Here is a 25,265-nt window from a genome sequence, read left to right as displayed (position 1 = left end):
TTGGTGTCAGTTCTGAAAAAAAGCGTACCTGAACTGCCTGTAAATGATGAACAAGCAATCTCTGGTTAACTCACTGTTTATTTTATTCATTCTGTCTGCTAGGTAAAGTTCTGTTCCAGAAAGACAACCGTAAATCTGATGTGAAGGAATCCAACGTTTCTGAACGATTGGAAAATTAGCTGATCCAAGAGAAGATTAGACGCGAGGAATTGCAGCTTAGAAAACACCAACTGAAGGAACACGTTGTCGACCTTGAAATTTTACAACTTTACCAAAATGATGGCATACTTAGTCGCTATGTACTATCCGCAATGGCAGATATCTTTGAAACTGAAATACTTAACAAATCTGGTCGTTTGGAGTTGGTTTGTTTCATCAACAGAACCGTTGTTATTGAATGTTACTTAAAGCTGTTGGATCCGGTGCATGTCACGTAGACAGCGACGCTGAGAAGTGGTCACTCTATCGTGAAGTGTGTCGCAGTATTCGGATTCCTTGCTGTGAATCGGAAGATTTCGCCAGAAAAATTTACAAATCTGGAATCGTCATGAAAATTGTGAATATCTTGAGTGAGAAGAAACTGAAGATAAGATATGAAGAAGACCAGGTAAAAACGTCACTCATGAAAATTAATTATTCCTAAGTTGCGAAAACACCATTTAGAATAATTAATCAACACTTGCTAAAACTGTCTGGTATAGTATCGAATCCATTAATCAGAAGGTTTTTAGGCTTCTAAGGAAAATTAATTGGAGAACATTTCGTGTTGCAAAACAAGATAAACCTTTATTACGCAGCAATGAAACTTTATAATTTTCGAAATTTTAATCGGTAATCAGGAAATGGTGAAAACACAAATATTGGCACGCAGAGAAAAGTACTTCATTTGATAGTCTTCTGACTATAAACTCATACTAAACATAATATTAATCTTAATTTTTTGATATTACATTATCTGACTTTGATTCTGAACTACACAATAATCCAATGAAGTTCATACCCACTCCCCTCTCTGTCTTACAATTTCTTTCTGCCACTACTTCCCATGTTGAGTCATACTCCTGATGAATTGGTCAAAATGATGATAAATCTGTATTCTGATTAAAATAAAAGCTTATCGGTTTGACCACTTCCCGTGCCATGTCCTATGTTTGCCATAGTCCGTTCTGAAATATTCACTCTTTAAAATTTAGAAATACAAAAAACGCACATCATTAATGAAGTTTGAATATTTCCAGTTTTGTACAACATTTACTGTTGATGATCCAGTGGGCGTTGCAAGAAATGCGAACTGTATGAATACCACGAGATTGTCGGAAATTGTATTTTATTGCAATAACACCATTGAAACATTCTGGGATGATTGCATTGCAAAAGAAATGACCTTTGTTTATTCTATCGATGGTTCTAGTCAGGAATAGACTCAGTAAGCCCAATAAATCACGTGATGCAGGTACAAACTAACCTACGTCGTGTGCAAATGAGTACAAAATGCACATATTTCGGTGCGTTTTTTGCACGTTGTTTTTTGTTTGTACCGCAGTGCATTCAAATTTCGAGTCTAACCTATTATTTTAACTTTTCGGGGAAAATGGGGTTTAGATGTCGATCATACTTTTTTTTCTGTGCCACAAGGAGTTTACAGAGACTAAGATACTTTTTTATTTTTTTATTTTTTTTAAATTTTATTTATTTATTTGCACAAAATGATACATAAACACCACAATATGAACAAAATTGTGCATGGATTACACAGAAAAGTCGATAGACTTATTTCCACTGTGGTCCATATTAACAAAAGACTAACACAAAATGGAAAAGTTCAACGTGAGAAATCCGACAACAAAGAGTAAAACAGCACTTCCAAAAAAAGTTAAACGGACTAAATCCCTCTGAAAATCACACCAAAGATTAAATGAAATCTCTCCTGACACGTTTGACATAAGAATCTTGCAAATGACGTTTTAACTTTTTTTAAATTGTAATTGGAATCAATATTCCTTATACTACGTGGAAGGCAATTCCATAACTGCGAAGCTGAGTACTGAAACTTGTTTGAAATAATTTAGCTCCTCCTGGGATAAAAACTGAGTTATTGCAAGAACGTGTATTATAATTGTGTACATTCTGTCTGGTAATAAAATTTGACGCTAGGTAGGATGGAGCTTGACCCCTTATTATTTTATGCATGAGATTCAGTTTCAGATACGACACTCTTTGCTCTACACAAAGCAACCCAAGTTTTTCAAAGTGAGCTGGCCCAATATGTTCCCTTGCGTGCATATCTAGAACAGACCTTATTATTTTATTTTGTGTTGTTTGTAGTCTATGTTTACTGACAACCTTCAAACCTTGATACCAGTAGGCACAGGCATAATCAAAAGACAATTAATGAGACTGTTGGCAAGAAGTTATACGTGTTTTCCTGTCCAAAAAGTGACGTTTGCGAAACAAAAACTTAAGACGACTGTTTGCCTTCTGAATTATTTGTGTGGCCATACTCTCTCCTGATAGTGTTTGATCCAGATCGGCACCCAAATAATTAACGATGTCCTTGGCGATGACATTGGTATCGTTACAGACTATTTCCAGCTTAGACTGTTCTTTTAAGAAATGATTCGAGCCAAAAAGAATTGACTCAATTGACTTTTTAATTACAATACGTCTGCAAATCACGTTAAACCAATAATTTCCACATCGGTTCTTTTCACAGATTCGGTTGGATCTTGTAAGCATTGGTCTGTTGATAAGTGCTGTGTGTTGTAGCAATGTTCTGACGCCGACATCGAATACGGACATTGATAAGATGAAACATGTCGCCCGTCATTATCAATCATTAACTATTGATAGCGTGAAAACAGCAGCAGATTTGTTAAACAAAGTTGTCGGCTGTGTGCCAGTTCTTGTCAGGAAGAAGTTATTTCCGATGAAACCAAAGACACAGAGCAGAACGATGTCAATGCTAACGAAGTTCCGCATCTTCAAATCAAACACGCATTGAAACATTCAACTATTGATGCTAAAAGTAGTGATGAAGAGCGCCATCACACGACGGACGTCCATGGAACACCCAGAGGATCGAACCGAACGTCATCATTGCTGAGAAAATTCACAGCCTCTAAAACAACATTGAACTCATAAAGATTTAGTCCTTGGATACAGTGACTCCATATGTAATTTTTTCCATCTTTTTAAGTCTGTCACCTCAAAGTCTAAGTAAAGAGGTCCAACTTATCCAGAAGAAACCGCAGAATTTTACAAAATCATGTTTGAACGTACAGTGCGATAGTTTGACCATGGGTTGTTCACTATCGACATTATTGTTCTCTCATTAATATGCAAAAAGAAACATTTCTCCGCATTTTTAGATTATGCTTTTACATGTAAAACTTACTCATTCAAGAATGAGGAAAATACAGCTTGGTAGGCGACTGTTAGTGTAACGAAGTTTACTTGAAGACATATTCACGACTCAGAGTACTCAGAGTGCTACAACAGCCATGCATGCAACGTTGATAAAATTTGTCCGCATTTCAAGTAGCAGTGTCCGATGTCGCACTCATGCAGGTATATTTAGGAATAAACCTGTAACCTTGAACAGCGCTAAGGTAAACCAGTTACACTATTATCGGTGCGCCATCAGAGAACAACTTGCCAGTAATACACATTTCACTGTCTTTTGAAAGTTTATCCCTGATGCCAGAACATTTTACAAAATACACATTCTGTAACCAGGATATAAACGTAAAGAAAAGTTACCGCAAAGAATTGATGAGATTAATAAGGCGAAAATGAATTGGTATCATTTGCACTGAGGCTTGTATTTTATGTCGTGTATGGCAAGATTTAGAAAAAATATAGTGACGCCCTTCTTATAGAGAAGTGTAAACTCTGAATACACTCTACGGGCCGAAACCAGAAAAGGGCTCTAGAAGTTGAGGTTTTGAAGGATGGTGTTTGGCCATGTTGATGTGTGCTGAGAATGATACCTTACAACATACTTGTATAGAAATTGCAATATTGTTGAAATTATTGAATTTTTTACCAAGTAAAATCGTACTCTATCTAAACGATAGCAGTGTTTTATTTCATTGGATTATTATAATGCATGTTCACTTTCTTTTATGAACAGAAAAGTAGAAAACAAGTACCGTACCTATTCTGAGGCACAACGCCCATTTTTACCTTTTATAGCCCCTGCCACTATTTCTGTATACATTTTCAATGGCAATAAAAGGGGTGATATCAAATCTTACTATTTGGTAATTTATAGTAGTATAGGGTACAGTGCCAGTTATCCTGAGAAATTTCAGAGATTTGGTCAAACTTACAAGATAGTTGGTCACACTCAGGAGAGTTGGTCATGCTCACGAGCGTGATAAACTCTATTGAACGTGACCAACTCTCTTAAACACTCAACAGAAGAAATGGTACTGTACAACTCACCCTAGCTAATTGGGTTTAAAAAGGTAAAATGGGGTTATGAGTATGGGCTGTGCGCCAGAACCGGTACTGTACGCTATCGTTACTGATCTCTTATTTACTGACATGCAATAAACATAGGTTTTTTAAACATTAGTCACACCTTTATACGATCCAAATCGCATTTTTATTCTACTTTTTCACTACGACTTAAGGAAACACCTCAAAAAGTGCCTTCCAGACGATTTCTTTGAAACAAACTATGACTCTAAGAGAAAACTCTTGATGAGTGTAGGTATTACATTTGACACTGTGACAGAATAGTTAAAAATTCCTGTATTTCCATTTTCACTCGATCCCGAGTAAACCATAACGCCAGGAATTCTCTTTGACTATGTCTTAAAGTTTTCTGTTTTACATTCAATAAATTAAGTATTGATTATTTCTAAAGAGAAATGACTACACTCATAAATCTATTACTAATAGTTTTCAGTTTCCATATCAAGGAAATTTAAAAACAACAAACAAACAAAAATGCATTTCTACTGCCTTCCAACTTTGACATTCTCCTTCTTCTGTACATTTGAAAGACAGAGATGTCACGTTTCTCGTTACAGCTTACGAAGTTGAAGACAGAGTCATATGCATCAAGAAAAGTCATCCAATGGGTTGATAAGTATGCACCCGTGCGTGTCTGCTATGATCCATCTATTTCCATATGGGAATTTATAATGTACATCCACTTTGGCCCGCAACACCGCCTTTATATTTTCAGTTTCATAGTTTGCACTCTATGTATGTAATATTGCGTGTCTCTATTTGGAGGAGGGTACATTACTTTGCAGGCCAAGACGATAGCAATTTTATCTTGCTACATCACTACAACCCACTTTGTCCGTACAAATCACAGACAAAGGACGCCATTTGTGTCATCAGTGTATCAGACAATGTCCATGACATTCCTAAGTCATGGAATGTACAAGAGGAAGGTATCACTTCCCAGCAGCAGTTTTATCATCTCCTTCTTGCCTTTGCCTCTGAAAGAACTGACGCTATCACAGCCAGAGGTCACATGGTGGCCAAGCAAATGAAGCCAGGGCAGTTCTGTCTCCAAGATATTTTGTTTACATGTAGCATTCGACCATTTTTGCTGGTTTGATGTAGGAATAGCTGGCCCTGTAATTGATGAACAAACTCACAGCTAACATCAAGACGTCTATATCAGGACTGAACGACAAGTAAATGCCTGCCAAACACGGGATACATGTTAAGCACAAAATATCTTCTGTTACATCCATGACACTATCTGCAGACTGCAACCTGTAGCAGAACTCACTCTCGATGATATAAATACATGATGATGCCAAGTAGACACTCTGAGTAATATTCTTTCCATGATTCAAATAGAAAGAGTATTGGAGAGATTCCGCATTCTTACCAGAGGCAGAATATTTTAATTGCCCCAGCATATTTAGACTAGGTCTTGTGATCCTGATTTCTGTAAAGGTACCTGCAGTTGCCTTCGTTTTCTCTGCATCTCTTATAGACATGTCTCTGAACTGATTAATTGCTCTTAGCTTGTAAAATATGCTTAATGCGAATTCTGCGAAGGCGGCTTGGACTTTATTATGCGTCCGTATCAACGCAATGGCTTCTACAATAATGGCAGTCTTTCCATGGTATGGCATGGTATGGTATTGTATGGTATATATATATATATACCTTGAATTTTGGTGCTCCACAACGTTGCATGTTATCACCTACTCTATTTTCTATTTACACAGATCACATGAGGTGCAATACTGCAATATCTTGTTCAAATTTGCTGATGACATGGCTCTTGTTGGGCTACTTAAAAGGAAGATTGTCTTTCTGAATATTTCCATTAATGTTGAAAAAATTTTAAAGAACTGGTGCATAGATAGCTATTTAGATATGAATATTAGTAAAACAAAAGAGCTTGTAATGGTTGTTAAGTTTGCCCGGATTTTACTCCTGTCACAATCAACAATGAATCTGTTGAAGTCGTTTCATGTTTCAAATACTTTGGTTCATTTCTAGATGAAAAACTCACATTTGATGAAAATACTGACTATATAGCGAAAAAGTCCCAACAAAGATTATACCTTCTCAGGAAACTCCAATCGTTCAATGTGAGTCAAAATATCTTACAAATAGTGTACAGATCCCTCATTTTACAAATAGTGTACAGATCCCTCATTGAGAGTGTTTTAACCTATAATATCATTTTGTGGTATGGAAATTTGACTGTCAGAAACAGAAGTAAGCTTTCTCGTATTGTGAGGATGGCAGAAAAAATTATTGTCTGTCGTCAAAATTCCCTTGTAAACCTTTACCAGCTGGCAGTGAAAATACGGCTAGTTTTCAATCGGTTCGAACCCACAACATACGGCATCAGTCGCCTAGCGGAGAGGCCACAGAGGAAAGCGAAAGGAAAGCGCAAAATATTGTCAATGATTCTGATCACCCTCTCCATGATTACTTCCAGAAACTCCCGTCAGGGAGACGTTTTCGGGTTCCTCGTGCAAAGAAAAATCTCTTCAAAAGTCATTTCTTCCGTCAGCAGTTTCAATTTTAAACTCAAACTCGATGTAGTTGTTTTAAACCTCCTGTTGGTCCTTTATTGTTTTCGTCTGTGTTTCAATTCTGTATCTATGTCGCTACCTTGTGTGTGTTTTTTAAGCATTTCAATGTGTCATAGCGTCCCTTTTTATAGAATGCTTTTGCTAGTTGTACTATTTTAATTTGTATATGATGAGCCTGAAGGCAAATTTCTACATTTATTGTGGATAATAAAGTAATTGAATTGAACTGAATTGAACAAAATGCAATTTAGACATAATTTATCATGTCTTTCTGTGATTTCCACATCGAAATATGGTTGGCCTAAAAGTGCCACGGATTTTATATTCTGTACCACTTCATTTTTCGTTTGTGCTGAAAAATATGTCTCCATATCTTAGTGTCATGGCTTTAAACTGAATCAGAAACTCAAGCTCTGAAGTTTAAAATAGGATTTACTATACGAACGAAAGCAGTTGAAAGAATTCAACATTGAGGGCGTTATACACCAAAGCCCGGTCGCTCCTCCAGTAATGTCAACTGTTGTGTAAATGTACTGTCATTTCACTCTCTTCAAAGGCGAATTGATATATGAAACCCAGTGTCGCAATGTTTCTGCCACAAAACTAATGAGGAAAATTTAATGTTAATTGGACTTGAATGCAATGCTTTAAAATTGGGAAAAAACTATTCGAACTAAATAAATATTAGGGCACAGGAAGATCTTCAAGCTGTCGGTCAACAAGAATAGCGAAGGAAAGTTAAACATTGCACGACTGATTTCTATGCTACTTTAATCGTCTTTTTGGTCATCAGTACAAACACATAATTAAAACAAAATGTTAAGAAATTAAGTATCATCAATTCCCTATAGCTGCGGGGTATTTGTCTCCAATCACAGTCACTGTGTTCTCATAGAGCGAGCTCCATAGCGTTCTCTGTACTTGCGGTTGTCACTATCGACATGAATTAAAACGCGGAAAGTTACTCTGGTATATGCCATGGAGGTAATAGACACCGACATGAGTACAAAGACGTGAGCTTTGTATAAAAATTAGAATACGAATGATATTGGTTTATTTGTCTCGAGTGAAAATTGCATACCATCGATACGACCTCAGGTTCTCAAAATGTTATTTTCACTTTCACCTCTGAATGAACAGCCCTACCCGGCGACACTGAACATTTTGTCACCGTTTCAGAAATACCGTCTACATTTACCAAATTTTACCTTCCTCCTCTTAAACACAAAAAGGGAAGTCGGGGAAACTATAAAGTGTAGACGGCCCTTTCGGCGTTCATATGCCACAGAAAACAAGTGTAAATTTGTACTTTGAGTTGACCTATTAGCCTCCATGCCATCGGAGTTTATTTGTCATGATGAAAGGAAAACACTGAATGGATAAATGATGCTGAAAAAAGTTGTCTTGTGACGAAAACGATTGTCAATATAGAAATAAAACAACCGTGGAAAGCTGACATTAAATCATCCTTTCTGCGCATTGCCAATTGGTCACTTTTGAAGAGTTCACCGATTATTGTCCTGTACGTATATACATGTATACTCGTCTTAGCTGCATGTCAGTAGGCTTGTATGTGCGATAGCGCCCTCTATACAACTTACAAGCTCTGTCATCGTTCATCGCGTCGTATCAACATCGTGCCTGTAGGGACGTTGGATATTATGACTTATGTCGGTGTGATTTTGGTTCATCAATAGGAATCTTAAAACCATACATGGCACCATTTTACAAGTGGTATCACAGTCGTTTGGAGAGCTATTCAGCGCTGGGACTATTCGCCCCATAGACGAGTGTACAGAAGCGAGGGGTATTTCTCGCTTCTGTACACTCGTCTATGGGGCGAATAGTCCCAGCGCTGAATAGCTCTCCAAACGACTGTGGTGGTATAGCCACAAACTGATGACATCAAAATCGCCGTACACAACACACAGACGCCCCGTAATTGCGGCACTGACTAACTAATATGTTTAAATAATATAAATTTTGCACTTTCTTCAAATCACTGTCACAATCTCCGACTGCTTAGTTTTTGTATTGGGTGAAGTACAGTGGGGGTCACGAATTGGGGTTAGCTGACCAAATTGTCGGAACGGAGCTCGCTTCGCTCGCTCTGCTCCGACAATTTGGTCAGCTAAGGGACGATTCAGAATTTACTTCCAGGGGGGGGGCACCCATTTTTCCCAAGAAAATTTAGGGGGGCCAGACAAAAATACCACAATCTTTTAGGGGGGGCCAAGGAAAAAAACATCAATTCAAGATTTGCCCATAATTTCTGATCTCTACAAAAGAGAACCATAGATGCTACCTGGGTGACAGATAAACTCAACATGTTTAGTTAAACTCCTTTTGCTGCCAAATTCGGTAATATTCACAGTGGTTTGTTTTATGCATCTATAGCAGTATCTTGTTCTCCTCCCTGAAGCGTTATGAAATGTCCAGTATTTAGCATGTCAATACAAACCATACAGTGAACAGTCAGGGTTGTTTTTGTTGAAAAGAGATCTCAGATCAAGTCCAGACTAGAATTCATTATCAACAATAACAATGGTCATTTATGTTCACACTGGTATGTTGCTAAATACAGCATTGGGTGTTCTATGTAGTGATAGAATAAAAACAAATGCTGATACACAGAGATGAACATTGAACAAATGCTAAAAATTACAGCAAATGTCTTTTTAAGGTTGGGTTTACCTTGTAGCTTGTAAAGCAGTTGAAAGTTGCATGATAAAGAAGTGTTAATTTATGCAAATGTATGCAAATCACCCGATTTCTTGGCTTCTTTTGCCTCCCAATTTCAAAATTTCCAAAGAATTTAACTCCACTCCGGCTGGGTCAAATTTTCTGAAATTTCACATTATGTTTTTTAAATGCTATATAACACAACAACTATCAATTGGTTTTGTTTGCAATAAAGCTCTTACATTTTTAATAAGAGGCATTTTGAATAAGAGGCATTTTAATTTTGCTGATCATGATTTTAATCAATTATTAGAGTGTCAGTCTTTAAACCCCTACAATTTTAAAATGAGGATGATGGATAATGCCAAATAAAAGTTGTTTTTTTCTACATGAATACTCTCCTTTCAAGTGTAATATTACATTTCAGAAAATACTGTCTAGATTTTGACTTAAATAATTTTTATCATTAATACAAAATTGACGTTTTTTTACCCAAATATACACCCACTTCATCCTTTGAGTAAACTACTGCTACTGCTACTCTTCTTTTCTGCTCCTTTTTTCTATGTTTCATTCTCATCAATTTTACCCTTTCTAAATTTTTTAAATGTTCTACATAACTTTTTACAGTGCTTACATCTACTATAAACTTTTTGAAAATAAATTTATGGCCGTCTCATCTTCAAGGTGCTTTTCAGCAAATAGTTTTTTAATGTTGAAAATAAAAATATTATGTATTACTGTCAAAATATATGGTAAAAAATTTACAAAAGGGTTGATTTTCCAATAATCCTGTATGTGCATCCAGAAGATCATGTGGCACTGCGCCAATGCTATGGTGTCGGATTGTTGAAATATTGTGTACACAAGAAATTTGCTGTAGTCCAAGAAGTGATCTCAGTGTGTATGAGGCTAGGAGAAATGTGGATAGGCTTACACATTGTGTATTGATGCTAATACTTATGTGTCCCATTCATTCTGATATGTATAATCAAAGATTTCACAGTGGCGGCTGGCAGAAAAGGCAAAAAAACAAATTAACATTTATTGTTTCGTGTCATCTGAAAACATGCGCATCATGACTATTTTAAAATTGAAGTTTGTTAAAAAAATTTGAAATATGCATGCTCTGTCAATTTTGAAAAATACTGCTGACAAATGTGAATTTTGACTTGCACAGGGTTGTCTGCATTTTAATATGAACATCGGATTGTGAATGGAATGAGCAGAATAAAATGTGAATTCATGTTTGGATAAGGTGTTTTGTCCAAGAAATGTTCTAAAATATTCCTCAGCATTGTTGCTTTCAGTGGCAGCTACTTGGTTTTATGATAACCAAATTAGAAAAAAAGAGAAAATTAAAAACAAGTTGGCTTTCATCAATTTTAATTCCTAATGTTTAAAACTTTCACCGTGAGTCTGCAAATATTCAGCATCATCAAATGAAAATGTATGCTGAACGTGTGCATGTACATGTACATCTCACTTTCCAGAAATATCTGGATATCTGCAAATGATGTACCATTAAACTTCAAGATATATATCACTTTGCCAATTATCTGCTCCCTGATTTTCTGTTCACCATTTCTAACTGACATCTTTGCTTGTCTTTGTGTGCATCATATGTATCAGTGAGACATAACGAAAAAAGTATTCATATTTAGTAATTAACTTTTCTTTAGAAATTTACAACCAGATATGTTTATTGCTACCCTTTCCAAAAGTGTGCCACTTGCAGTCCCTGCAAATCATTCTTTTTATAGTCACATAACCCTGAAATGATTTGTTATCGATTAATGTCCACTAGGCCCTTCAGTTCCTGCAACTTGTTAGACTAGATATGTCTATAATGTACCGTATAAGCATGCATGTATATATTAGGGGGGCCATGGAAAAAAAACAGGAAAGATGAGGGGGGCCATAGATTTTTTCTAAAATTTACTAGGGGGGCCATGGAAAAAAATCACCGAGAAAATAGAAAATCCTCCACCCTCCCCCTGGAAGTAAATTCTGAATCGTCCCTAACCCCAATTTCTGGCTCCCACTTGTGTGCTTCACCCGATACAAAATCAAGCAAATGAAGACCATCACAGACTTTTTAGGGTTAGGGTTAGTTAGTTTCATGTGATCGCGGCAATAATTCCGTCTCTTTCCGGGTACAATATGTCCCTCTCAGGTTTTATTCATCAAATTTGTTGTCATCTACAAACACACAGTAAGTGAGGCTACCCACAATTCTCCACGATCTGTACACACGGAGATCACTCACTGAACTGAAGCAAATTTCTTCTGTACAGAGAACAACTCGGTCCATATTTCAAAATTCTGGCAACATAGTTCTGATCATTATAATTTTCTGATTTCTCACTGTGAATAATGAGAAGATCAACCCCTTTTCCTCGGAGGAGATAGCAATTTTGTAATTTTGTCGACATAGATTTTTGACAGCCATACACAGTTTTTTCAAGGCAACTAAGGGAATAAGTTGCATCTGTGTTGGCAAAAGAAAGGGTATTGATTTTTTTTAATGTTCGTAACAAAGGAAATTTGCATGTCTGACAGGTGGTATGATGAGACCATCTTAGTTGCTGATAACTTTATCTTGACAAGTGTGCAATTTTTAGCACCTCCAAACATCGACTTCTCATTAAATTTACTCTTGAATTTTAAGCATAATCAATAATTTTGGAACATAGTTTTAACAAATAATCCTGAACTTAAATTGTAAGTTAAAAATTGTCAAGAAACTGATAAAATTGAAAAAGCCTTTAGCAAAAAATGTCTGAGTGAACAAATCAAGGGGAATTGTGGGTAGCCTCACTTACTGTGAAACTGACCCTGACGGCAATGGCCATATTGACCCCTTTTCAATATAGCTGTTGCCAAAGACGGCACACAGTTACATAACAGATTCAGAGTTCATTCAAATGCAAATAATAATCAATATGACGGTCAAAAAGTCTTTGTATGTTTTCATTTGCATTACTTCTTCTACAGACTGAAAATCACACCTGTACATTAGTTCAAACTCTGTTATTGATTGGTTTAATTTTTGTCCACAATTTATTTTTCCTTTATCTTTGCGATCATGCCTCCAAATAGATTTTTAGCCAGGCTGTATTATGGAAATTTATGATACACGGATGTAAAAAAATAGCGTCAATGACACTGTAGCTCCCATCCTGGACTATTTAGTGTTTGTTCTCTGGTCAGATATTTGAACATGTGTGAAAGGGATAAAGTGCATGAAGTGAAAATACTAAATGAAATGTACTGGAGACAGTGAATATGTTTAATGTAATTATTCAGAATATAAAATGGAAAAAATACAGAATTAGATATATCGAATACTGTGATACAACCATTAACTCAACAAGTCATTTACAATGACATAGTCCCCCTTGTAATAGGAGTATTTAGTCTTGATGGGGCAGGAAAATGTGGTCATTAAGAAGTATCACTGGAGTGTGTATGTTGAGTGAGATCTATGGGCACATAGGTCTATGTCGTTGTTCCCAATTTGAAACACATGAGGCATGTCTAAGTTATGGTTCTAAATCGGGAAAAAAGATCAGACCTCTAGCAGTATTGGCCAGCCAAGAAATACATATGCGCATTATAAATGAGGTACAAGATGTGACATCTTAAGGTCTAATATGCTATCAAAATTGGAGGGTATAGAACTTGTAGTTACTGAATATGCATATATATGTATAATCAAGGTCAAAGGTCATCGAGGTCACATGACATTTTGAAAAAAAAATTATATTGCTAATTAATCCCTATATGCCAAAAAATAGCGTCAATGACACTGTAGCTCCCATCCTGGACTATTTAGTGTTTGTTCTCTGGTCAGATATTTGAACATGTGTGAAAGGGATAAAGTGCATGAAGTGAAAATACTTAAATGTAATGTACTGGAGACAGTGAAATATGTTTAATGTATTTATTCAGAATATAAAATGGAAAAAATACAGAATTAGATATATCGAATACTGTGATACAACCATTAACTCAACAAGTCATTTACAATGACATAGTCCCCACTTGTAATAGGAGTATTAGTCTTGATGGGGCAGGAAAATGTGGTCATTAAGAAGTATCACTGGAGTGTATATGTTGAGATCTATGGGCACATAGGTCTATGTCGTTGTTCCCAATTTGAAACACATGAGGCATGTCTAAGTTATGGTTCTAAATTGGGAAAAAAGATCAGACCTCTAGCAGTATTGGCCAGCCAAGAAATACATATGCGCATTATAAATGAGGTACAAGATGTGACATCTTAAGGTCTAATATCCAATGAAAATTGGAGGGTATTGAACTTGTGGTTACTGAGATATGCATATATATGTATAATCAAAGGTCAAAGGTCATCCAGGTCACATGAAATTTTGAAAAAAAAAATTATATAGCTAATTATATGCCAAAAATCTCTAGCTCTATTCGCTTGCCCAGAATTAGATGTGTACATAATTAATGAGGTAAAGCGTGTGTTGTCATAAGGTCTCCCATCCTACTAAATACAAAGGACATAGCACTTGTGGTTACTTATTTATTGACATAAACATATATTTTAGGTAAAAGGTCATCGAGGTCACATGACATTTGGTCAAAAAATTTCTCTCCTATAGTTATCCCTGTATACCAAAAATCAGACATCCAGCTCAATTGGCTTGCTCAGAATGAGATATGTGCTAAATTATTGAGGTACAGTATGTGGTGTCATAAGGTGTCCCATCATACCAAACATGAAGGCTGTAGCACTTACTGAGTTATGGAAAAATATGTATATTTGAGGTCAAAGGTCATTGAGGTCACGTGACATTTTGTCAAAAAAAAAATTGTATGCCTAAGTTATCCCTATATACCAAAAATCAGACCTCTAGCTCTATTGGCTCGCTCAAAATTAGATATGCGCATAATAAATGAATTACAATATGTGGCGTCATAAGGTGTCCCATCATACCATACATGAAGGGTGTAGCACTTGTGGTTACTGAGTTATGGACAAATATGTATATTTGAGGTCAAAGGTCACCGAGGTCACGTGACATTTTGTCAAAAAAATTGTATTGCTAAGTTATTCCTATATACCAAAAATCAGACCTCTAGCTCTATTGGCTCGCTCAAAATTAGATATGCGCATAATAAATGAATTACAATATGTGGCGTCATAAGGTGTCCCATCATACCATACATGAAGGCTGTAGCATTTGTGGTTACTGAGTTATGGACAAATATGTATATTTGAGGTCAAAGGTCACCGAGGTCACGTGACATTTTGTCAAAAAAATTGTTTTGCTAAGTTATCCCTATATACCAAAAATCAGACCTCTAGCTCTATTGGCTCGCTCAAAATTAGATATGCGCATAATAAATGAAGTACAATATGTGGCGTCATAAGGTGTCCCATCATACCATACATGAAGGCTGTAGCATTTGTGGTTACTGGATTATGGACAAATATGTATATTTGAGGTCAAAGGTCACCGAGGTCACGTGACATTTTGTCAAAAAAATTGTTTTGCTAAGTTATCCCTATATACCAAAAATCAGACCTCTAGCTCTATTGGCTCGCTCAAAATTAGATATGCGCATAATAAATGAAGTACAATATGTGGCGTCATAAGGTGTCCCATCATACCATACATGAAGGCTGTAGCATTTGTGGTTACTGAGTTATGGACAAATATGTATATTTGAGGTCAAAGGTCACCAAGGTCACGTGACATTTTGTCAAAAAATTGTTTTGCTAAGTTATCCCTATATACCAAAAATCAGACCTCTAGCTCTATTGGCTCGCTCAAAATTAGATATGTGCATAATTAATGAGGTACAATATGTGGCGTCATAGGGTGTCCCATTATATCATATATGAAGGGTGGTAGCACTTGTGGTTACTGAGTTATGGACAAATATGTATATTTGAGATCAAAGGTCATCAAGGTCACATGACATTTTGTCAAAATATCCGAGATATCTGCGTGAACGGATGGACTCACGGATGGACGAACAGACGGACATGACCCAATCTATAAGCCCACTGGACTTCATCCGTGGGGACTAAAAATTGTGTCACTGCATCCTTTTTGCAATATGAATACGATGAGAAAACTAAATTTTTATTTTTTGTGGCCTTACACATGGGAGTCTATGGAGATCTGCCTTATACATGGGAGTCTATGGACGTGTAAACTAAAATATGCAAATTTCACCACGATTTGCCCAAATTTGGGAAAGGTCACTCCTATGCACTTCCATACCAAGTTTCAAATCAATCGGACTTGTGGTTTCAGAGAAGAGGATTTTTTTTTTTTGACCAAAAATGGGAGAAAATTACAAAAAAATTCATGAAAAATAGCAAGTCCAAGATACTGAGCCAAGATGTGCACAATCATTTCATGTCAGCCCAAAGTACTTACATGCTAATTTTTCATGTAATCTGCTCAGTGGTTATTGAGTTTTTTCAATTTTGACTGTTTTTTACATTTTTTCACATAATTTGCATATTTTGGCAATGACAACTTCATTTGAACAAAATCTCATCTACAGCCCATCATCCATGTACACACCAAATATCAAGATGAAATGTACAGCGGTTTTGGAGTTTTTGATGTTGACGGACAGACATACAGACATACAGACATACATACATACAGACATTTCCCTAGCCTATAAGAATAGCTTCCATTGCCATATATACATATGGCTATGGGAGCTAAAAATCAGACCTCTAGCTCTATTGGCTTGCTCAAAATTAGATATGTGCATAATTAATGAGGTACAATATGTGGCGTCATAAGCTGTCCCATCATACCATATATGAAGGGTGGTAGCACTTGTGGTTACTGAGTTATGGACAAATATGTATATTTGAGATCAAAGGTCATCAAGGTCACATGACATTTTGTCAAAATATCCGAGATATCTGCGTGAACGAATGGACGAACAGACGGACATGACCCAATCTATAAGCTCACTGGACTTCATCCGTGGGGACTAAAAATTGTGTCACTGCATCCTTTTTGCAATATGAATACGATGAGAAACTAAATTTTTATTTTTCGTGGCCTTATACATGGGAGTCTATGGAGATCTGCCTTATACATGGGAGTCTATGGACGTGTAAACTAAAAATATGCAAATTTCACCACGATTTGCCCAAATTTGGAAAGGTCACTCCAATGCACTTCTATACCAAGTTTCAAATCAATCGGACTTGTGGTTCAGAGCAGGAGATTTTTTGACCAAAAATGGGAGAAAATTACAAAAAAATTCATGAAAAATAGCAAGTCCAAGATACTGACCCAAGATGTGCACAATCATTTCATGTCAGCCCAAAGTACTTACATGCTAATTGTTCATGTAATCTGCTCAGTGGTTATTGAGTTTTTTCAATTTTGACTGTTTTTACATTTTTTCACTTAATTTGCATATTTTTGGCAATGACAACTTCATTTGAACAAAATCTCATCTACAGCCCATCATCCATGTACACACCAAATATCAAGATGAAATGTACAGCGGTTTTGGAGTTTTTGATGTTGACGGACAGACATACAGACATACAGACATACAGACATACAGACACACAGACATACATACATACAGACATTTCCCTAGCCTATAAGAATAGCTTCCATTGCCATATATACATATGGCTATGGGAGCTAAAAATCAGATCTCTAGCTCTATTCGCTTGCCCAGAATTAGATGTGTACATAATTAATGAGGTAAAGCGTGTGTTGTCATATAAGGTCTCCCGTCCTACTAAATACAAAGGACATAGCACTTGTGGTTACTTATTTATTGACATAAACATATATTTTAGGTAAAAGGTCATCGAGGTCACATGACATTTGGTCAAAAAATTTCTCTCCTATAGTTATCCCTATATACCAAAAATCAGACATCCAGCTCTATTGGCTCGCTCAGAATGAGAAATGCGCATAATTATTGAGGTACAGTATGTGGCGTCATAAGGTGTCCAATCATACCAAACATGAAGGGTGTAGCACTTGTGGTTACCGAGTTATGGAAAAATATGTATATTTGAGGTCAAAGGTCACCGAGGTCACGTGACATTTTGTCAAAAAAATTGTTTTGCTAAGTTATCCCTATATACCAAAAATCAGACCTCTAGCTCTATTGGCTCGCTCAAAATTAGATATGTGCATAATTAATGAGGTGCAATATGTGGCGTCATAAGCTGTCCCATCATACCATACATGAAGGGTGTAGCACTTTGTGTTACTGAGTTATGGACAAATATGTATATTTGAGGTCAAAGGTCACCGAGGTCACGTGACATTTTGTATTGCAGTTATCCCTATATACCAAAAATCAGACCTCTAGCTCAATTGGCTCGCTCAAAATTAGATATGCACATAAGTAATGAGGTATAATATGTGGCGTCATAAGGTGTCCCATCATACCATACATGAAGGCTGTAGCACTTGTGGTTACTGAGTTATGGACAAATTTATATATTTGAGGTCAAAGGTCACCGAGGTCACGTGACATTTTGTCAAAAAATTTATTTTGCTAAGTTATCCCTATATACCAAAAATCAGACCTCTAGCTCTATGGCTCGCTCAAAATTAGATATGTGCATAATTAATGAGGTACAATATGTGGCGTCATAAGCTGTCCCATCATACCATATATGAAGGGTGGTAGCACTTGTGGTTACTGAGTTATGGACAAATATGTATTTGAGATCAAGGTCATCAAGGTCACATGACATTTTGTCAAATATCCGAGATATCTGCGTGAACGGATGGACTCATGGATGGACGAACAGACGGACATGACCCAATCTATAAGCTCACTGGACTTCATCCGTGGGGACTAAAAATTGTGTCACTGCATCCTTTTTGCAATATGAATACGATGAGATTTTTTATTTTTCGTGGCCTTATACATGGGAGTCTATGGAGATCTGCCTTATACATGGGAGTCTATGGACTTTTAAACTAAAAATATGCAAATTTCACCACGATTTGCCCAAATTTGGGAAAGGTAACTCCTATGCACTTCCATACCAAGTTTCAAATCAATCGGACTTGTGGTTTCAGAGCAGGAGATTTTTTGACCAAAAATGGGAGAAAATTACAAAAAAATTCATGAAAAATAGCCAAGTCCAAGATACTGAGCCAAGATGTGCACAATCATTTCATGTCAGCCAAAGTACTTACATGCTAATTGTTCATGTAATCTGCTCAGTGGTTATTGAGTTTTTTCAATTTTGACTGTTTTTACATTTTTTCACTTAATTTGCATATTTTTGGCAATGACAACTTCATTTGAACAAAATCTCATCTACAGCCCATCATCCATGTACACACCAAATATCAAGATGAAATGTACAGCGGTTTTGGAGTTTTTGATGTTGACGGACAGACATACAGACATACAGACATACATACATACAGACATTTCCCTAGCCTATAAGAATAGCTTCCATTGCCATATATACATATGGCTATGGGAGCTAAAAACAACTCTATAATAAATTCAAGTTCCGGAAGTCCGAATACAGCTTGAGTCGACAGAGTGACAGACATTTCGTGATTGGAGTCATTGGTCGCGATATTTGTGCTTGCCTTTTAATTTCTGTTGACCGGCGTACGTAATGCCAATGCTTTATCAAATTGTTCCTCCAGGTTACAGTATTATTCTGATGAGTGACAGGGGCCTTATTCTTCGTTGTCCAAGTCTCCTCAGTTCTCTCATTTCACCGCTAATCATTGTCTTCATTTTGTGGATCCTAAAACCTTCGCCCACACCAACACCTTTGAAGGCAATGGTGGATGCATGCCATGCATACTTGGATTGGCTTCACATCTTCAAACTTATTTCCAACTTATCTTTATGAGTTCATGTGGCGGAGGCGTTTCGGCGATAAAGCTGAGGCGTGATTTTACTTGTTCAACATATTTATTTCAATTTTCTGTCCTTCAAGTTACAGTCCCCTTCATCGATTCATTGCAACTCTGCACATAACACCATATTATGCTAAATCTTTTGAGACGGTCTCAAAACTAATATCACGCCTAAGTTTACAACTCAGGAGGCCACTGCCGCTGATGTGTGACACTGGGAATGCACAAACCAGACGAAGTTCGTGCTAGTGACAGTGTATGGACCTTAAATTATTATATTTGCAGCGAATTTCGTTTGCTTCTGTACTTAATTCACTTCGTCGATGGGTGGAATTTTTATGTTATTTCCGTGGCATATCCAACGAATTGTTGTTCACGTTTTCATCTACAATAGCAATGAAATATTGCATTTCATACATGTTGAGTGATGAACCACTTTTATATAAAAGTGTATCCTGTCAAAAACGAAACACACACCTTTCGTATTGTAAAAAAGGCAGCAAATGACAAATTCAATAATAAATGTCAAACACAAAGTTTTCAACATATAAAACATCCTAAACAAATGACAATTTTATACTTTAACTGTGCAAATACAACAAATAATATGAAAAATATTCAAACAATAACAAATCTGCACATACAACAAACACGACAATGCAGAGAAAAAAATAAAGACAGGCACTAAAGCAATCAATGCAGAGGCATTAATTCAATAAAAGAAGGAAAATGCGTAAAAGACTTTCAAATCATTACAAGTGAACATTATAAATTAATCAGTTCCTGCTTAGCATTATCATCCTAACGTTTATATGGAACATTGCATCCCTTTCTCGCAACTTGTTCTCGTGGAGTACAGGTTATAGGTAGTGCTTCACATGCTGGAGGTGCTGGGTTCGACCCCCGGCAGCGGTATAGTTGTTGTGTAAACAAGCGACTTAGCGGCCGATATAGCTCCGCTGTGTTTATGTAGAGAATAACTATTTTTGACACATGTTGATGAAGAAGGTGGAAATTAAATCTTTGATAGCTCAATGCAGTGGCCAGAAAAGAGTGGCTAAAATAGCTGCCAAAATAAAAAATAGTGACAATGTCACTGGTCACTCCCATATAGTTATCAAAACAAGCTAAAATCAAGCTAAAAGACTTTTTTATCACAAATAGAAACAATTCCCCTCATAAAATAAAATTATGCAAATTTCACCAGAATTTGATCAAATCTTACTGACGTCACCCGTAAAAACCTCTACACTAAGTTTCAACTCAATCGGACGTGTGGTTTCAGAGAAAAAAAATTTTTGATCAAAAATGAAAAAATAGCCCAAAAATGCAAATATGCAAATTTCACCACGATTTGCCCAGATTTGGGAAAGGTCACTCCTATGCACTTCCATACCAAGTTTCAAATCAATCAGACTTGTGGTTTCAGAGAAGAAGATTTTTTGACCAAAAAGGGAGAAAATTACAAAAAAATTCATGAAAAATAGCAAGTCCAAGATACTGACCCAAGATGTGCACAATCATTTCAGGTCAGCCCAAAGTACTTACATGCTAATTTTTCATCTAATCTGCTCAGTGGCTATTGAGATTTTCAATAAAATGTAAACTTGTAAACATATATACATATGGCTATGGGAGCTAACAAGCGACCCAATGGTCGACAGAGCTCTGCTGTGTTATGTAGAGAGCAACTTTTGTGACATATGTATTGATGAAGAAGGTTGAGATCTTTGATAGCTCATTTCAGGATGGCCTGACCTAAAATGGCAAAATTAGCTGCAAAAATACAAAATTGATGATTTCATCATAATTATGTATAAAAATGTATACCAAATATCAAAGCTATCACATGAGTAACTTTTGAGAAACAAATATTTTGACCAAAAACGGCAAAAACTGACCCAAAAATACAAAAATTGAAGATTTCATCAAATTTCACTATATCACACTAAGAGAACCCCCAGGAACCTGTATACCAATTATCAAAGGCATCAGACAAGTAGTTTTTGAGAAACACATTTTTTGACCAAAAATGGCAAAAATTGCACCAAAAATACAAAATTGCAGATTTCATCATATATTCTGTATATCATATTTAGTTTATCTGTAGGAACCTGTATACTAAATGTCAAAGCTGTCAGACGAGCGGTTCTGATGAAATAAATTTTTGACCAAAAATGACAAAAAAATTCCTTAAAAATACAGATTTGCTTATTTCATCACAATTTTAACAAATCCAAGTTGGGTTATCCCTAGGGACCTGTATACCAAATATCAAAGCTGTCAGACAAGCGGTTTTGAAGAAATAAATTTTTGACCAAAAATGACAAAAAAATTCCTTAAAAATACAGATTTGCATATTTCATCACAATTTGAACAAATCCAAGTTGGGTTATCCCTAGGACCTGTATACCAAATATCAAAGCTGTCAGACAAGCGGTTTTGATGAAATAAATTTTTGACCAAAAATGACAAAAAAATTCCTTAAAAATACAGATTTGCATATTTCATCACAATTTGAACAAATCCAAGTTGGGTTATCCCTAGGGACCTGTATACCAAATATCAAAGCTGTCTGACCAGCGGTTATGAAGAAGAAGATTTTTTACCAAAAACGCCTTTTCTGGCACTAATTTGTATATTTTCAACAATATCAAAAAATCAAAAAAGCACAATCATTTCAGGTCAGCCCAAAGTACTTACATGCTAATTTTTCATGTAATCTGCTCAGTGGTTATTGAGATTTTCAATTTTGACTGTTTTTACATTTTTTCACTTATTTGCATATTTTTGGCAATGACAACTTCATTTGAACAAAATCTCATCTACAGCCCATCGTCCATGTACACACCAAATATCAAGATGGAATGTGCAGCGGTTTTGGAGTTTTTGATGTTGACGGACAGACATACAGACATACATACATACAGACATTTCCCTAGCCTATAAGAATAGCTTCCATTGCCATATATACATATGGCTATCAGGGTTTTACATGACGCGCATTCCTGCGTCCTTTACGCATAAAACCGGACGCAGGACCCTCAAAAACTAAACCACGCGTCCCTTGGGACGCAGCAATATCTGTTGCTGGTGTACACCTTGCGAAGCTGCTGAACACGTAAAACACATCCCAGTAAACCTTACCGACCCCGTACTTTAACCCTTAAAGTGCCGCGTCGGTTTATAAACCGACACGGCATTCTCGCTCTCAGCGCCACGTCGGTATATACAGTCTGAATGCTGGGGGTGTAATTTGAACAGCGCCCTCAGAAAAAATAGCCTCGTTTTCATTTCAAAACAAAGGTCGCAGTAGTACGCAGGGGTCACACAAGCATGGGTCGCCTAAACATGCCTATATTCACGCTATACCGCGGACCTGAGTGAATGTTATAGGTAATATGTGTTTTTTAGGAATTTGTTTCTGATATAAACAGTTTGTCATGAAAAAATAAACCTACCTTCAAAAGATTGTCGATGTGTATACTGAGTAGTTTCCGTTGCATAACACGATTTGGGTCTGTCTATGAAGGAGAAACGGGGCTAGTAAATGGTTTTCCGGGTCTTGAACACCGATCAAATTTCACCAGTGTCTTTTTCAGTAACAATTGATTGTGTATACCAATTTTTAACTTCACAGAGCTATTTTACTGGAAATGGTACACTTTTCAATAGACCCTTGGCGAAACTTCGTCTAAAAATTTCACCTATGAATGCCGTTTTCTAGTACTTGTTACAGTGGGCATTATACATTCACCACAGATTAGATGGCCTCTACAAACGAGAATAATTTTATGTTAACTACAACTACAGTTCTTTAGTATATTTTTTTCTCAGAATTTTAGAATTTATAAATTGTTTTATGTATCTTGAAGTCTGTTTCTATATATAGGAAAATGAGAGCAACTTTACACATCGTTTTCTACCTTTGATAGTGATGCGGTATATTGATTCGATCAATGTGGTTTAATGATATGGAGAAACATGGCGAGACACCGGTGAATCGATAGTGCTTTGACCCTGGTCATGTGATCTGGGTCCCCGGGAAAGAACCGGTTATATGTTGGAGCTATTTATCCCACATGTTAATTTGATAGTAGCGATTGTTCATCAACTAGAGATGCTAGTATGGATATGTTGTGGTCTGAACTTTGAGTGGTTTGTTGGTCAGACCGTTCGTGTTTATTTTATCCTCGTGCTTGATTTGTGCCTGAACGAGGATGTCTCTTAATTTTTATTCCTTTTGTATGCTATGATAGGTTTTCTGGAAAAACTTTGACCAGTGTTCGATCGGCTTCTATTATTTTCCAATTTTTTGTTAGACATTGTTTGATTTGCCTGGTTTTGATGAATGGACTGAAGGTCGTTGTGTAAACCAGTTTTGTTCTTATGTCATATTCCTCTTATCTTTATCGGTGAGGTATCGTCGATGGTTGGTGAGATTAACATCTTTCTTTATACGAGATATATCTTTTTTTTCTATAATCTTGTTGTTGAAGTTTGCGTGTGAGAAAGTTGACCTTTTCAATGAAGTCCATGTCGTTGTTGCATGTGCAAGCATATCGGAGAAGTTCACCTTTAATGAAGCCTTTGAAAGTGCCGCTCGGGTGACACGAATTTCTCAATAAATATTGGAACGTGTCGGTTGGTTTTGTGTTGGTTAAATTAAAAAGAAATTAATAAGTTCTGAATTCAATATACTGCAAAGACAACAGCTTTATTCTAAATAAACCTGAAGTTTGATCAATACTTAAGCCTCAGAGACTTGACTGCAACAAACTGAGACAAATCAGACACGAAAATTACGTCAAAAAGTTAAAAGTGAACAACCATGAGGTCACATGCACAAGTTTTTCTATGGGAAGCCCCGGCTGGAAGCTTCGAAGCCATCCTCGGACTGTGATGACCCTGAAAAAAAAAAGAGGAAAATAATTAAAAACAACTGTGACACGAATTTTACGTATTACAACCTAAAAGTGTCACTTGATGATAGTTTCCCCCAAAAAAGTAACATTTGACCTAAAAATACGCACATTTATTTTGGGGATTTATTTCACTATGAGCGTATGCGAGTACACAGTGTACGTGTAAACGTACAGTACACTATTAATGTTGATTTGGCGCCATATTGGATTTTAGCGGCAAAACACAGCGGCGAACTTTGCCGCCCACCATCAAATTCCTGGCATGAACAGACAAAATTCTGCGGTAAAAAGCTAATTTATAGTATAAATTCCACGAACTATGCTTGATTTTGGGCCTCATGCTACCGTAGTTGGTACAGCAACACAAGTCCGCGCTCGACATATAACATCGTACTATGAAAAATCGCTGAAATCGCAAAATTCACTTTAATTTTTCAAACAGAGCCCCGAAAAGTCACTTACCTTCTCAGAAAATCCAATTGAAGAGATGAAGTTGGTCTCCAATGATAATTATCGGCGAAAAAATGAGGATTTGAGAGCGACTGAAAACTGTGTTAGCCAGCCAACGGTCACAGTGTAGGCTGAGTTGCTGAGTGCCGTTCGAAGGAAATGGCATTGCATATGCAATTACACCCCTAGCGTTCAGACTGATAAACCGACAGTGATTGCGTTCTATGCTTATGCCTAACTTAGCTATGCATTGCCGAACTCAGCCAGAAGGAGGGTATTCCTGACCCTTTGAA

At 36.6% G+C, this 25,265-nt stretch overlaps 1 long non-coding RNA gene across 1 annotated transcript; it reads right to left on the bottom strand.

Moving 5' to 3' along the window:
- Positions 1-24,295: 24,295 nt before the first annotated feature.
- Positions 24,296-25,059, bottom strand: LOC139142249 (uncharacterized). Its single transcript, XR_011554338.1, has 2 exons — positions 24,985-25,059; positions 24,296-24,505 (listed from the first exon to the last, which is right to left on the bottom strand). It is a non-coding gene; the product is annotated as an uncharacterized lncRNA (long non-coding RNA).
- Between the last annotated feature and the right edge of the window lie 206 nt (positions 25,060-25,265).

Source organism: Ptychodera flava, chromosome 1 (genome assembly GCF_041260155.1).
Source record: "Ptychodera flava strain L36383 chromosome 1, AS_Pfla_20210202, whole genome shotgun sequence".
NCBI lineage: Eukaryota > Metazoa > Hemichordata > Enteropneusta > Ptychoderidae > Ptychodera > Ptychodera flava.
The sequence above is the reverse complement of the archived record's forward strand: the minus strand, read 5'-3'. Positions and strand labels throughout refer to the sequence as shown.